Here is a 16,148-nt window from a genome sequence, read left to right on the forward strand (position 1 = left end):
CATGCATGCCATGACATCACAATGTGCATCCACCGAGGCACTGACAGGGCCCAAGGCAATGCATGTCCTAACCTTGTGGTGCATCATGACGTGTACAGTGATAAAATAGCACATACTGATGTCTGAGGCTAGTGGAGCCAGAAGTCACAGACCGAAGAAGGTGTGACAAGGGAAGGTGAAAATAAGAAGTATAGAGCACCGGGCCGCAGGTTGCAACGGTGAGATTTTTTTTTTTTACATCCTACATTCATTATGCTCTGGCATCTGGAAGGTCACCATACCATTATAAGGAAAATTCAACTTGCATCAAATAACTTTAATGCATATCAAATTTCCCTGATAAATTCTCTTGATTTTTTAATTTGAATGTCTGCAGAGTCAAACAACGTTAATTATCATCATTGTCATTAGTCCCAGTACCCAATGGGGCTCACAATCTAATGTCCTTGTCATTTAATACATCAGAATTCATTTGAAGTTTATGAAGAAACTGAGTTGCCTGGAAAAAAAGTCCATGCAAACATATGGAGAACATAGAAACTGTGCTATGAAGATGTATGTTCTCTCCATATTAGCGTTAGTCACCATGCTTCCCATGAACTGTACTCACTTATCACAGTGCACTAAGGGACTGATTCATCAAAGCTTTTATGTGTAAAAAACGTAGAAAAGTTACACAATTTTGGAGGAACTTACAGTAAATCTTGCAATGTTTCGTGTGCTCACACCATTTTCACCCTGCTTCAACAAAGTTTGTGGAGCTGGGGTGAGACGAGGGGCATGGTGACCACTGCTCGTCAAATTCATGATGAGGCAAGGACTGGAGTAGGATTTGTGGAGAGCTGCATACAGAGGTGTACCCAACTCATCCGGCATTCCTGATCCATAAAGAGGCATACGTGTGTTCATGAATCAGGAGCGTCTGACTCCAGCACATCTCATCAAGACCGGGTGGGCAACGTCAGTGTTGATGAATCGGGCGCAATGTGTGCACAGAAAATAGCATAGCCATATAGTTTTGGGATATATTACCCAGTGTTACATTACAGTCACATTTACAATTTGTTGATTACTGAAGTCAAAGCAGTAGGTTTTATCTGGTAGGATGAAATACATAACATTCTCTATATTGTGCTATGACACTGCATTACACAGCTGACAAAGCAGAACAGAGTCCAAAAAAAGACCTCAAGCAGAAAACCCTTTCAAGTGTGTCTTTGCTCATGAAATTATTTCCCAGACAGAACTGATGTTTGCTCAGGCTGAAATCTTTCTCATTTCCCTCACCACATATATTTGATAGCAGTGAATGCCAATGAAATATCAGTAAATCTTCCTTTCCTGGTACCCCAAGAGCAATGCATTTCGATAATATTCAAGTAAATAGCAGCACAGTTTTATTTTCTACAGTTATTGCTAGATTATTTTTTTTTATATATAGAAATGTGCTTTTTATTATTGACCTTTAAGAGTTCTCTCATTTGATATTTCCCTGGTTCTCTGGTAGCTTTGAGTTTCAGGTACATGGCTGTTAGCTCCATGACTTCAGACACCGGAGGAGAGAAATGTCGGAGACAACAGTAAATGTGAATAAACATAATTTCTGTATATTAAACACCAAAGTATTGACTTTGTGAAGATCATTTTCTCTTTTCTTTGGTCTATCGGCCTTAAATCAGCTGAAAGTGAACAAGGCAGACACTTTCAGCCATCGGTATCATTAGTTATAATTGCTGTTTTCTGATGGGTGGAAGCATAATAAGCTGCATGGTATAATAACTACAACTTAGGGCTATTTTTACACCATTTCAGTGACGTAGGTAAAAGAGTTACATAGTCATATAGTTAATGTTGAAAAAAGACAAATATCCATCAAGTTTAACCCCTTCATGACCTTGGGATTTTCCGTTTTTCCGTGTTCGTTTTTTGCTCCCCTTCTTCCCAGAGCCATAACTTTTTTATTTTTCTGTCAATATGGCCATGTGAGAGCTTATTTTTGCGATACAAGTTGTAGTTTTGAACAACATCATTGGTTTTACCATGCCGTGTACTAGAAAACGGGAAAAAAATTCCAAGTGCTGTGAAATTGCAAAAAAAGTGCAATCCCACACTTGTTTTTTGATTGGCTTTTTTACTAGGTTCACTAAATGCTGAAACTGACCTGTCATTATGATTCTCCAGGTCATTACGAGTTCATAGACACCAAGCATGTCTAGGTTCTCTTTTTTGTCTAAGTGGTGAAAAAAAATTACAAACTTTGCTAAAAAAGAAAAAAAAAATTGCGCCATTTTCAGATGCCCCTAGCGTCTCCATTTTTCATGATCTGTGGTCAGGTGAGGGATTTTTTTTGCGTGATGAGCTTGTGTTTCTAATAATAGCATTTTGGTGCAGATACATTTTTTTGATCGTCCGTTATTGCATTTTAATGCAATGTCGCGGCGACCAAAAAAATGTAATTCTGGCGTTTCAAATTTTTTTCTCGCTACGTCGTTTAGTGATCAGGTTAATCCTTCTTTTTATTGATAGATCAGGCGATTCTGAAAGCGGCGATACCAAATATCTGTAGGTTTGATTTTTTTTATTGATTTATTTTGAATGGCGAGAAAGGGGGGTGATTTAAACCTTTTATAATTTATTTTATTTTTTTCACATTTTTTTAACTTTTTTTTTTTTACTTTTGCCATGCTTCAATAGCCTCCATGGGAGGCTAGAAGCTGGCGCAACTCAATCGGCTCTGCTACATAGCAGCGATCATCAGATTGCTGCTATGCAGCAGAAATGCAGGTGTGCTGTGAGCGCCGACCACAGGGGGGCGCTCACAGCAGGCCGGCATCAGTAACCATAGAGGTCTCAAGGACCTCTATGGTTACCATTCTGACGCATCGCTGACCCCCGATCATGTGACGGGGGTCGACAATGCGCTCATTTCCGGCCGCCCGGCCGGAAGCGCCGGTTAAATGCCGCTGTCAGCGTTTGACAGCGGCATTTAACTAGTTAATAGCGGCGGGTGAATCGCGATTTCACCCGCCGCTATTGCGGGCACATGTCAGCTGTTCAAAACAGCTGACATGTCCCGGCTTTGATGCGGGCTCACCGCCGGAGCCCTGCAACAAAGCGTGGTATCTGACCTCGGACGTACTATCCCGTCTGAGGTCAGAAAGGGGTTAACTAAGGGATGGGAAATGATAATGGGGTATATGTATGACCATAATGGATAACACAGTCTGAGAGCTAATGTTTTCTTCCCTTCCTATTTGTCGATCCACTGGACCAAACATTTAGAAAAGAACTTTAAATATTCACACAAAATTTAAAAAAAGAACAACATGTAAGCCCTTTTTAAACTGACTGAGCATGGCATTCTTTTTATTTTTATTATGGAAAATTGTCGACTTACAATTTGTCACTCTATGGCTACAAGTGGCAGGTAAAAATCAAGATATACAGTGGGGGAAAAAGTATTTAGTCAGCCACCAATTATGCAAGTTCTCCCACTTAAAAAAGATGATAGAGACCTGTAATTGACATCATAGGTCGATCACAACTATGAGTCAAAATTGAGAAAAAAAAAATCCAGAAAATCACCTAGTCTGATTTGGCAAGATTTATTTTTCAAATTATAGTGGAAAATAAGTATTTATTCACCTAAAAACATGCAAGATTTCAGGCTCTCACAGACCTGTAACTACTTATTTAAGAGGCTCCTCTGTCCTCCCCTTAATACCTGTAGTAATGGCACCTGTTTAAACTTGTTATCAGTATAAAAGACACCTGTCCACAACCTCAAACAGTCACACTCCAAACTTCACTATATGGTGGACACCAGAAACAAAATTGTAGCCCTGCACAAGGCTGGGAAGACTGAATCTGCAATAGGCAAGCAGCTTGGTGTGATGAAATCAACTGTGGGAGCAATATTAAGAAAATGGAAGACATAAAAGACCACTGATAATCTCCCTCGATCTGGGCTCCACGCAAGATCTTACCCCGTGGGGTCAAAATGATCACAAGAACGATGAGCAAAAATCCCAGAACCACATAGGGGACTTAGTGCATGACCTGAATAGAGCTGAGACCACTGAAACAAAGGCTATCTCATCAGTAAAACACTACGCCGCCAGGGACTCAGATTCTGCAGTGCCAGACGCGTCCCCTTGCTTAATCCAGTACATGTCTGGGCCCGTCTGAAGTTTGCTAGAGAGCATTTGGATTTTCCAGAAGAAAATTGGGAGAATGTAATATGGTCTGATGAAACCAAAGTAGAACTGTTTGATAGAAACAAAACTCGTCGTGTTTGGAGGAGACAGAATGCTGAATTACATCCAAAGAACACCATTCCTACTGTGAAGCATGGGGGTGTCAACATTATGCTTTGGGTCTATTTCTCTGCAAAGGGACAGGACAACTGATCCGTGTACATGAAAGAATGAATGGGGTCATGTTAGTGCAAACCTCCTTCCATCAGCAAGGGCATTGAAGATGAAATGTGGATGGGTCATTCAGCATGATAATGATCTCAAGCACAGCACCAGGGAAACAAAGGAGTGGCTTCATAAGAAGCATATGCAGGTTCTGGAGTTGCCTAGCCAGTTTCCAGATCTCAACCCCATAGAAAACCTTTGGAGGGAGTTGAAAGTCCGTGTCATCCTGCGACAGGCCCAAAATATCACTGTTCTAGAGGAGATCTGCATGGAGGAATGGGCCAACATACCACCAACAGTGTGTGACAACCTTGTGAAGACTTACAGAAAACGTATGACCTCTGTCATTGCCAGCAAACGATATACAACAAAATATTGAGATGAACTTTTGTTAATGACCAAATACTTATTTTCCACCAAAATAAATCTTGCCAAATCAGACAAGGTGATTTTCTGGATTTGTTTTCTCATTTTGACTCTCATAGTTGTGTTCTACCTATGATGTCAATTACAGGCCTCTCTCTTCTTTTTAAGTGGGAGAACTTGCACAATTGGTGTCTGACTAAATATTGTACTTTTTTCCCCGCTGTATCTATCTATATCTATCTTGCCAAACACATAGACAACACCTTCATGGGGGTCAAAAAGCTGCTAAACAGCTCAAATTAGGGGCAAACACCAGGATCGATCGATCGATCGATCGATCTATCTATCTATCTATCTATCTATCTATCTATCTATCTATGTATCTATCTATCTAAAGTCTTTTTCAACATAATTTACCATTGATGTATATTAAATATCATGTTGTAAATTATGATACACTTTAGTGATTATTACTATTTTCAAACAGTGCCGTATATAACTTGGCAGTGATCATAAAGCCCTAAATATTAAATGATCTCAATAAATGTTATAAAACATAGAGATTGTCTTTAGTTGTTTGATAAATAGATATGGATAGATGGATGGCTGGATGGATGGATGGAAGGATGGATGGATGGATGGATGGATGGATGGATAGATAGATAGATAGATAGATAGATAGATAGATAGATAGATAGATAGATAGATTGATTTGCAATGAATATTTACACTTTTTACCATTGTGTGTATGCTTCCTATTACTGTTTACAGCATGTATTGTGAAGACTAAACCCTCAGACTAGGTTTTCATGAGCTGGAAGGACGGATTACTGCATTCCTTGTCCTGTACTGCAATGTGTGATGTGGTGTTCAGAAGAACGGGATGTCCTTGTGAACTTAATAATGGTTTTCTCACTTCCCTTGTCAGAACATGAGACTTGTACATCGTGTATTTGATTGTATAAACTTCCTGCCAGGGCCGCAACTGCAGTATTGGATAAAATCATACCGAGGGCACAGAGCAACATGTAGAATATAAGACGTGTTACTGTGTTTTACGACATGTTCTCAAATTTATAAAACGCCTTGTCACTGAATGCAATAAACAAGTGTCATTTACTTGTTCCAACATTGGCTGCCATTTTGTAATGAAAGTAATGATTTCTGGGGAAGATAATACCGCATTCTATGAAAAAAAAACTATGAGCCTCATTTATCAATAGTGTCCAAAATGGTGTAATTGTTAATAGCAACCAATCAGAGCCCAGGTTCTCTTTTGTAAAAAAAATTCAGTAAAAAGATGCAATGTGATTGGCTTCTATGGCCACTTTATATACAGTATGTGTTGGAAAAAGTGGTGCAGGGGCTTCATACAATTGTTTAAAGAGAACCTGTCATGTCCCTCCTGCAGGTGTAGGGTTAATCTTCAGGTTAATAGTGTTACATTGCTGCCTAGCTGTCATATTGGAAGTGCGGCTACAGGGAGAAAATGAACTCTCCTCCCCTGGGAGCCTCCAGCTTTCAGTCATAGAGGCGTGTATTGTGAGCCGCAGCTGTAAGCATGCCCCAACACAGCTGTAAGCATGCCCCAACACAGCTGTAAGCATGCCCCAACACTTTGATTGACAGCGCTCTCTCCAGATGTGCTGCAGAGCAAGCTTTGGATCAACATCCCAGGATGTGCTTACAGCTTCTGCTCACCATGCTGCCTCTCCATACACGCCTCTATGACTGAAAGCTGGCGGCTCTTGGGAGGAACAGAGTTGATTTTCTCCCAGTTGAGCAGCCAGGCAGCATTGTAGCGCCATTAAACTGCAGATTAACCCTATTTCTTCAGGTTAATAGTATTTGGGGACATGACAAGTTCTCTTTAACATTTTTAAAAACATTAATGCCAGAATTGCATGCTTATACACTCACTGGCCACTTTATTAGGTACACCTGTCCAACTTCTTGTTAACACTTAATTTCTAATCAGCCAATCACATGGCGGCAACTCAGTGCATTTAGGCATGTAGACATGGTCAAGACAATCTCCTGCAGTTCAAACCGAGCATCAGTATGGGGAAGAAAGGTGATTTGAGTGCCTTTGAACGTGGCATGGTTGTTGGTGCCAGAAGGGCTGGTCTGAGTATTTCAGAAACTGCTGATCTACTGGGATTTTCACGCACAACCATCTCTAGGGTTTACTGAGAATGGTCCGAAAAAGAAAAAAAATCCAGCGAGCGGCAGTTCTGTGGGCGGAAATGCCTTGTTGATGCCAGAGGTCAGAGGAGAATGGGCAGACTGGTTCGAGCTGATAGAAAGGCAACAGTGACTCAAATCGCCACCCGTTACAACCAAGGTAGGCCTAAGAGCATCTCTGAACACACAGTGCGTCGAACTTTGAGGCAGATGGGCTACAGCAGCAGAACACCACACCGGGTACCACTCCTTTCAGCTAAGAACAGGAAACTGAGGCTACAATTTGTACAAGCTCATCGAAATTGGACAGTAGAAGATTGGAAAAATGTTGCTTGGTCTGATGAGTCTCGATTTCTGCTGCGACATTTGGATGGTAGGGTCAGAATTTGGCATAAACAACATGAAAGCATGGATCCATCCTGCCTTGTATGGAGCATCTTTGGGATGTGCAGCCGACAAATCTGCGGCAACTGTGTGATGCCATCATGTCAATATGGACCAAAATCTCTGAGGAATGCTTCCAGCACCTTGTTGAATCTATGCCACGAAGAATTGAGGCAGTTCTGAAGGCAAAAGGGGGTCCAACCCGTTACTAGCATGGTGTACCTAATAAAGTGGCCGGTGAGTGTATACTTTGATTAATACACCCCGTGACAACTTAACTAAGCTCACAAATCACCAGATTATTGTTACGCAATTCACAGATGAATTACACAATTCCGACTAAATGTAAAGAAAGAAGGATAGGTAAAATACATTGCTGAAGCCAGTGAGGAGTGTTAGTTGGTGGTGATGACGGAGAATGGAGAGTGAGTGCACAATACCAATAACTATTCACTTAATTGAAAAATATAACTAAAGGGAGGGAATTCATGTCTAACTCCATTCTATTGGTGAAACAAGTATTGCAGAATGCTCCCTTAATGATATTTATTTATCAGGAACTTGGAAATGGAAGAAGATTCATCACACTGAACGCTACATTCAGTAAAAACAGCCAGCAAGCTGCAGCAATGTACAGCACCATGTGAAACCCATATAGATCTTTGTACAACGTGCACCCAAACTCAGCCTCCACTAGGTCAGGGCTTCTCAACCTTATTCTACTCAGGTCTCACCAGACAGTCCATGATGGTATCTGGGTCGCATCATCTGCTAAACTTAAAAATATCTCTCCTGACTACAGTATAAAATAAAAAAGTGCCAAAATGAGACTTTTCTGATGATAAACTATAGACATTGCAGCTCAAGAAAGGACTGTACACCATATGGTGACTTCTATGAAAACTGCCTCCTCTCCCCCCAGTTGTGCCTCAACAACTAGGGGGCAAGTCATTGGTGTGGCCAGCCTCGCAGTTTGCTAAGCAGCACACAAAGTCAATCATTGATTAAAAATAAAATATTCTGGCTGTCCTTATTTAGAGTGAATCTGTTGTATGGTATCAGATCACTGCATGACGTGAGCCAAGACTGATGGAGACCACCGCAGCCGTGCCGCAGGAATGCTGAGGAATGAAGACTATACTACAGGGATTTTTCTACTTAAACTGTTTCATGCTCATGGCTACATTTTAAAAAATTCAAGAACATTTAAGAAGCTGTGCTTTATAGCCTTTGGGTATAAACAATGAAGTCTTCAATTAATTAACATATAACACAAATATTTATAAGGCGTAGCAGGTAAATACAAAATATATGGTATTATTTACATACAAGAGGACATCCAGCTGAAAATAAAAAACGTCACCTTAGACAAAGGTGATTGTAAATGGAATCTGACACTAGATTACCGCTACCCCATCTGAGACCAGCATAATATAGGGGCAGAGACCTTGATTCAAGCATGGTGTCACTTACTTTACTGAGTCTTTAGTTATCTGCTGCTTATCTATCAGTTCTCTGAATGCTGAGCTCTGTATAACACCGACCACAATTGATTGTCAGCTTTCTATGTACACTGTGCATAGGCAGAAATCTTCCATTCAGTGGCGGGGGAAGGAGCTTGAACTACCTCGAAGTAGATCTTCTAGTCCTCTAGTCAAAATCAGCTTCTGATAAAACAGTGATTTTATAAAAACTACAGCAAGCCAGCTAAATAAGTGACACATCACTGTAATCAAGGTATCTACCCTTACGTCATTTTGCTCTTAGAATAGGTAGCAAAAGAATTGTGACAGATTTCCTACAAAGAAGTATTCTGGCTTCAGCTAATCAATGTTTTTCCGTATGATAGGCTCAGAAGGTGCATGACTTGCTAAAGTGTCAGTCCCCTTCTCAGAACTGTCTCTTCTAACCAGCCTTGTACCTGTGCGTCCATCACTTGATCACGTACAGATTTTTATCCTCTGAGGTTAATGTTGTTACTAAATGACTGCAAGAACTGATATAAACCATCAAGAACCAAATACAGACAGTATAGTAGAAAATACTATAAGCTTTATGAAAAATGTAAAAAAAAATGTACTTGCTAAAACTACAACAGACTTACGGCATATACAAAACCATACCCTAAATAACAATGTAGAGATTATCACTGATACATTTGCAGTAAATACTGATTGTAAATATTTACAATGTAGCCAATTCAATGTAGAAAGAAGTCTTCAACACCAATATCTACTAAGATATATTATTAAGGGGGCAAAACATAAAATCCTCCCAGAGGATTAACTACCTCCTCCTGAAGCATGCTACAATTAGATTTGGGACAGCAGCGTGCTTGGGGCTACGTTCAGGTGTGTGTGACCCGTGTTATTGAGCACAGAGCTGATCTCTGCAGGATGATGACAGCACTCTCTGACAACAAACAAGGGCCTGTCTCTGGGGCCGCTCTTTCCAATCTGCTTTTGATCTCTTCTCTGATCAGTTGCAAATAGCAACCAGTGCCTTTGAAATGGAGCTGGTGTTTGCTCGGGGAGGATGGGATTCGGACTTGTTTGCTTGGCCAAATCACTGGAGGGACATTTTGAGTTGTTCACTTCAAACATGTCTTTAAAATACAAGAAAGCCAAGAATAAAGAAGCAGTAGAAATACCCCCTTAGGTCAGTGCATTGATTTTTCTAGGCTAGTCATTGGATAATCGCAGTAGTCCCTGTTCTTCACACGTGTAATGATTCCTCGTTGTGTAATGTGAGCCATAGTTGGATAAGAGAACATTTGGAATACAGTACGCTAGTGGTATGTTCTCAATATAGGAGTATATTCTGCTCTTCTAGATCACTTGTCTGCAATTACTATCAATGCATCTAGTTAGTACCATATATACATTAAAATGAAAGATATAATTCAATATGGTGTTAGCAATCTCCAGTAATCACTGCTACAGATGTTCTAGCACCTCAAGCCATTCATTGATCTGGTCAAAAATCATCTTGAATTTCACATAATTTGTTACAAGGTAATAAAATGCTTCAATTTCCTTGTTGTTTATGAACTTAATAAAGTGATCTGTTATCCTGTTTAGTCGCCGGTTTTATATGCTGATGCGCTGCTTGGCTAATAAATAGGGATGAGTGTACGTGCTGCTCAGTGATATTCGGGTATCATGCAAGAATCCAGGTGTTCGGATGTGCTCAGCACTCGACAAGCATTGGCAGGTGCTTGGATTTGAAGCTCGAATCCCCACCCCTCATGTTTGGCGCCTGTTACATGGCCAATAAGCATGCAGTGATTCCCTGCTTGTAGCCATCTTGGCATTGTCATGCTGTAGCCATCTTGGCATTGGCATTACTGTGATTGGCTGACTGCATTATCTCATCAGTGGTTATATAAGGACTGGTGCCGCCACGCTCAGATCACTGATGTCATTGCACAGCTCAGGGACAGTTGTGATTGGAGGGAGAGAGCAGTTATCCAGACCTGTGTGTGTACAGTTTAACTAATCAGAATCCTCTAGTGTTGATACTGGTGCTGATGCTGAGATATTATACTAACAGTCCTTCTAAAGGCTAAACTTGTGGTTTGTGTGCTGATGCTGAGATATTATACTAACAGTCCTTCTAAAGGCTAAACTTGTGCTTTGCTGCTTGTATCAGATACATTCTGTATTGAGCCTTGGGACAGTTGTAGGAGCAGGGATCGTGGCAAAATACAGTGTCTAGGAAGGGCTTAGGGCTTTGCAGTCTGTTGCTAAATATACAGCTGCTGCAAGTGACCACATTCTTTTTTTGGAATGTGAAAAAATTGACTATATTGTCCTCCTAGAAGGTTATGTGTTAGAATATGGTGGCATATAACACTCCATAAAAGTGTTCAAATACTTTCTGGATTTAATTTGTTATCCATAGAGTATTACGTGCTTTCTGTTACATTTCAGTGGTATATACAACTTCAAAAAAGAGTTCAAAAGAGAATTACTGTAATACACTCCTTATAATTTTTTACTGGCTAAGCCTTTATGAGTATAGGAGTACATCAACTACACTTTTAAGATATTTGAATGAGGTCTACCAGTTGTTGCCTTCAAAAGGTATATGAATGACTGTATTATACTACTTATCATTTTTTCCGAGCTTTCCACTTTGAGAGAAGCTTTTATGAGTGTAGGGGTAAATCAACCACTCTTTCAAAATATTTGAATGCGGCCCGCAAGTTGTTGCCTTAAAGGGTGTATGGATGAACCCCCCTATATTTTTTTTCCTTGCTTTGCACTTTGTAGGGAGACTTTATGAGTGTAGGAGTACATCAACCACAATTTCAAAATATTTGAGGGAAGCCATCAATTGTTGTCTTCAAGGGTCTATGGATGACTGCATTAACCTCCTTAACATTTTTACCTGGCTTTGCACTGTGTTTTATCAAGACCAAAGTCAGCACCGTCTTCTACCAATAAATTTTAGAGCACTTCATACTTCTCTCTGCCGGCAAGCTTTTTGGAGATAGAATTTTAATTCTCCAGCAGCAATTGGCTCCTGTCCATACTGCCAAAAGTACTAATAGCTGGTTTAAAAACAACAGTATCACTGTGCTTGATTGGCCAGCAAACTCGCCTGACCTTAACCCCATAGAGAATCTATGGTGTATTGTCAAGAGGAAGATGAGAGACACCAGACCCAACAATGCAGACGAGCTGTAGGCTGCTATCAAAGCAACCTGGGCTTCCATAACACATCAGCAGTGCCACAGGCTGATCGCCTCCATGCCACACCGCATTGATGTAGCAATTGATGCAAAAGGAACCCCCACCAAGTATTGAGTGCATTTACTGAATATACATTTCAGTAGGCCAACATTTCGGATTTAAAATCCTTTTAAAGCTGGTGTTATAAAGTATTCTAATTTACTGAGATAATGACTTTTGGGTTTCATTGGCTGTAAGCCGTAATCATCAATATTAACAGAAATAAACACTTAAAATAAATCACTCTGCTTGTAATGACTATATAATATATGAGTTTCACTTTTTGTATCGAAGAACTGAAATAAATTAACTTTTTGATGATATTCTAATTTAGTGAGAAGCACTTGCAGCGCCCCAGAGTCCTGGTTGTTGCAGTAAGTCGCTCTTCCACCAGGGGGAGTGATGTTACGTCTGATTGTACTAAAGGAGTTCACCTGACCAGGTATCACAGTCACACACTACACGTCACACTCTAGTCCACCAGGGGGAGCAAAGGTTCTATGTACTAGGCCACTCCTCACAGATGGGTAAAACTGGTGGGTTGGATAGGAAGTTAGACAGAAAGCTACCTGGGTTTGACCCAGAGAAGACCTGTTAGGCAGACAGGGAGAGAAGGAGGAACATCTGAGCTGCAGACAGAGGGTCTCTGTCAGGGGTGGGATCCTGACAGAGGCCAAGCACGAGATAGAACGTTACGGAGCTGCGCCTGCACTTCATTGCGGCAGTATCCTAAGAAAGGACACGAAGCGAAGTGTATTGTGGAGAGTGAGAAACGAGATCACAGCACAAGGAGATAACACCGGGAGGAGTCCTGCCTTAAGACCGGCAACATCCTTTCGAGGCGCGTAGCCAGAACACCGAGGGAGTAATAGGCTCTACGCATTACTTCAGAGACCAGCAGGACAGTTAATTCCAAGTTGGCTGCCCGACCTTAATACCTATGAAGACAACGGAGGCAAATTGTGGGAGAGGGGCATCTCTAGGGTCCCTATAAAATAGCTCCAGGCCTACCCCATCATACGGGTTGTCCTATCCATATCATCTGGGGGACAGAGAGAAAGAGAGAACATCAGAAACATCCACGAAAGTTGTGAGGACTATCCCGTGGTGCTCAGCAGGGAGGTACTACAACACACAGGCGCTAGTAGGAAGGCTACTGATTTCCACCTGCAAAGGGAACTCTGGATGTGCCTTCGGACCGGCCGGATTCAGCCAGCCCTGTGAAGGGTACTCTGGACTGTGGACGCTGAAGTCTTCAGTAGGGTTGAGCGACTTTTCATTTTTTGAGATCGAGTCGGGTTTCACGAAACCCAACTTTCTCAAAAGTCGGGTCGAGTGAAATCGGCCGATCTTATTGAAAAGTCGGGGTCGGGGATCGGCCAAAACACGAAACCCAATGCAATTCAATGGGGAAGCATACTTTTTTAATATTTGCTTCAGCGCGATAATGTTGAAAAGCCGGTAATTCAATTGCCGGCTTTTCATTTCTCCTGCCTAAACCCGACATGATATGAGACATGGTTTACATACAGTAAACCATGTCATATCCCCCTTTTTTTGCATATTCCACACTACTGTTAGTAGTGTGTATGTGCAAAATTTCGGCGCTGTAGCTATTAAATTTAAGGGTTAAATCGCGGAAAAAATTGGTGTGGGCTCCCGCGCAATTTTCTCCACCAGAGTGGTAAAGCCAGTGACTGAGGGCAGATATTAATAGCCTAGAGAGGGTCCATGGTTATTGGCCCCCCCGTGGCTAAAATCATCTGCCCCAGCCACCCCAGAAAAGGCACATCTGGAAGATGCGCCTATTCTGGCACTTGGCCACTCTCTTCCCATTCCCGTGTAGCGGTGGGATATGGGGTAATGAAGGTGACATTAAGCCAGATTAATAATGGAGAGGCTTCAATTCTGACACCTATCCATTATTAATCCAATTGTATGAAAGGGTTAAAAAACACACACACACATGATTAAAAAGTATTTTAATGAAATGGGGGCGCATCACCGCGACTGAAGGTAACTATAGGTCATTGACCTACATTTCCTTCATTCGCCGGGGTTTACAGGCACGAGCATAGCTGCATTATAGCAGAGCTCCTGCCTGTAAACTATTTTAACCCCTTCAGATGGATTTACCTCGTGGGACGTGACAGTTCATCAGAGGGTATGTATATTGTTGGTTTATTATTTTTCCAAGCGAGGGACTTCAGGTGGATTGAGAGAGCAATAAAATATTAAAACAACCTGTGTGTTTATTTCATTAAAGTACTTTTTTATATATATAAAACGAAACCCAACTTTGGATTACAGATTGTGTACCGCCGACCCGATCCCAGAGTGGGATCGGGTCGGGTTTCACGAAACCCGACTTTGCTAAAAGTCGGCGACTTTTGAAAAGTGCCGATCTGTTTCACTCAACCCTAGTCTTCAGTAAAAGGTAAAGAGACTGCAACCTTTGTGTCCTCGCTATTTATTTCGACTTACGACGTCCACCATCACCACCTACACATCTGGGAAGCCCTGGGGATATACTTCACCTGTGGGAAGGTACACCATCTAGCTCCCATTCCATCACCCCAGTGGACCCCTAGCAGCATCGGTCACCCTGACCGAATACCACAGGTGGCGTCATGAACACCGTACAAACCACTACACCTTTAATTGGGCGCCCCTTAGAAGGGCCACGGACTGGGTCGGGCCACCGTGACATCCCCAGAACTGAGAGAGAGACCCGGTACCGAGTACCCCACTGCCCTTTGCCTGGGGGCGATCCACACTTGTAAAAAACAAAGCTGTGGCTAGGCTGGCAGAATATCTTTTATTTTATTTCAGCAGGGTGATGCTAAGTTCCCACGAGGAGTGAACTTTGGGGAGTAGTCATGTCAGCAAACATGTATTTAGATCTGAGCTGATTAGGAAATACTGCCTTTTTTACCACCTTGACCTGAGATATGTGTTAAATATAGTCCTTGTGCATAAGTACATAGGCTAACATTGGTCCATGTGCAGTCTGTTGAGTGCATGAACAGTACACATTCTGAAAATTAGTAAGATCACACCCACTAAGCCATTTATGTGGGCATGCAGGTCATAGCAAGTTGAACAAAATAATACCTTGATATCTGCTATTACACGTCTTATTCTATAATGCTTTGACGGATCCCACTGTTTTCTGAAAATATTTTTGTGACAAAAAAATACTTTAGATACTGGTAAAAATTGTTTGATGTGACTTGCCTTTGTTTGTGAAAAAATCAGAAATTTGGTGAAAAGTTAAAAATGTTTGCAATTTTCAACCTTTTAATTTTTATGCCCATAAACCAGACTGTCACATCACAAAAAGTAGTTACCATATATACTCATGTATAAGCCGAGTTTTTCAGCACATATTTTTGTGCTGAAAATGCCCCCCTCGGCTTATACACGTGTCATTGTCCAAGTTTAAGGCAGGGGAGCGGCGGAGCAGCGGGTCACAGGAGGCAGGAGGCAGCGGCTAAAGCCTGTGCCCACTGCTAAAGATAAATGAATATTCACTGCACTGGCAATGAATATTCATTTCTCTTGTAGCGCACGCACAGTTACAGCTGCAGCCACCGGCTTCCAGCAGCTGCCGAGCTCTCAGGGGTGCCCGCTCATTAAAGTAATGAATATTACTCCATAAGCATGGAGAGAGGTGAATATTCATTACCTTAACCCCTTTCTGACCTTGGACGGGATAGTACGTCCGAGGTCAGATCCCCGCTTTGATGCAGGGCTCCGGCGGTGATCCCACATCAAAGCCGCGACATGTCAGCTGTTTTGAACAGCTGACATGTGCGCGCAATAGTGGAATCGCGATCCACCCGCCGCTATTAACTAGTTAAATGCCGCTGTCGAACGCTGACAGCGGCATTTAACTACCGCATCCGGCCGCGCGGCCGGAAATGCGCTCATCGTCGACCCCCGTTACATGATCGAGGGTCAGCGATGCGTCAGCATAGTAACCAGAGGTCTCCTTGAGATGGTGATGCGCCCCCTGCTGGATGAACTCATATGAACTCAAGCCTGGGAAAATATT

At 41.8% G+C, this 16,148-nt stretch overlaps 1 protein-coding gene across 2 annotated transcripts in view; it reads right to left on the minus strand.

Moving 5' to 3' along the window:
- ERBB4 (erb-b2 receptor tyrosine kinase 4) overlaps positions 1 to 16,148 on the minus strand; it is a 1,241,858-nt gene that overhangs the window by 35,328 nt on the left and 1,190,382 nt on the right. The window lies entirely within an intron of this gene.

The sequence above is a fragment of the Ranitomeya variabilis genome, chromosome 7 (genome assembly GCF_051348905.1).
Source record: "Ranitomeya variabilis isolate aRanVar5 chromosome 7, aRanVar5.hap1, whole genome shotgun sequence".
Classification (NCBI taxonomy): domain Eukaryota; kingdom Metazoa; phylum Chordata; class Amphibia; order Anura; family Dendrobatidae; genus Ranitomeya; species Ranitomeya variabilis.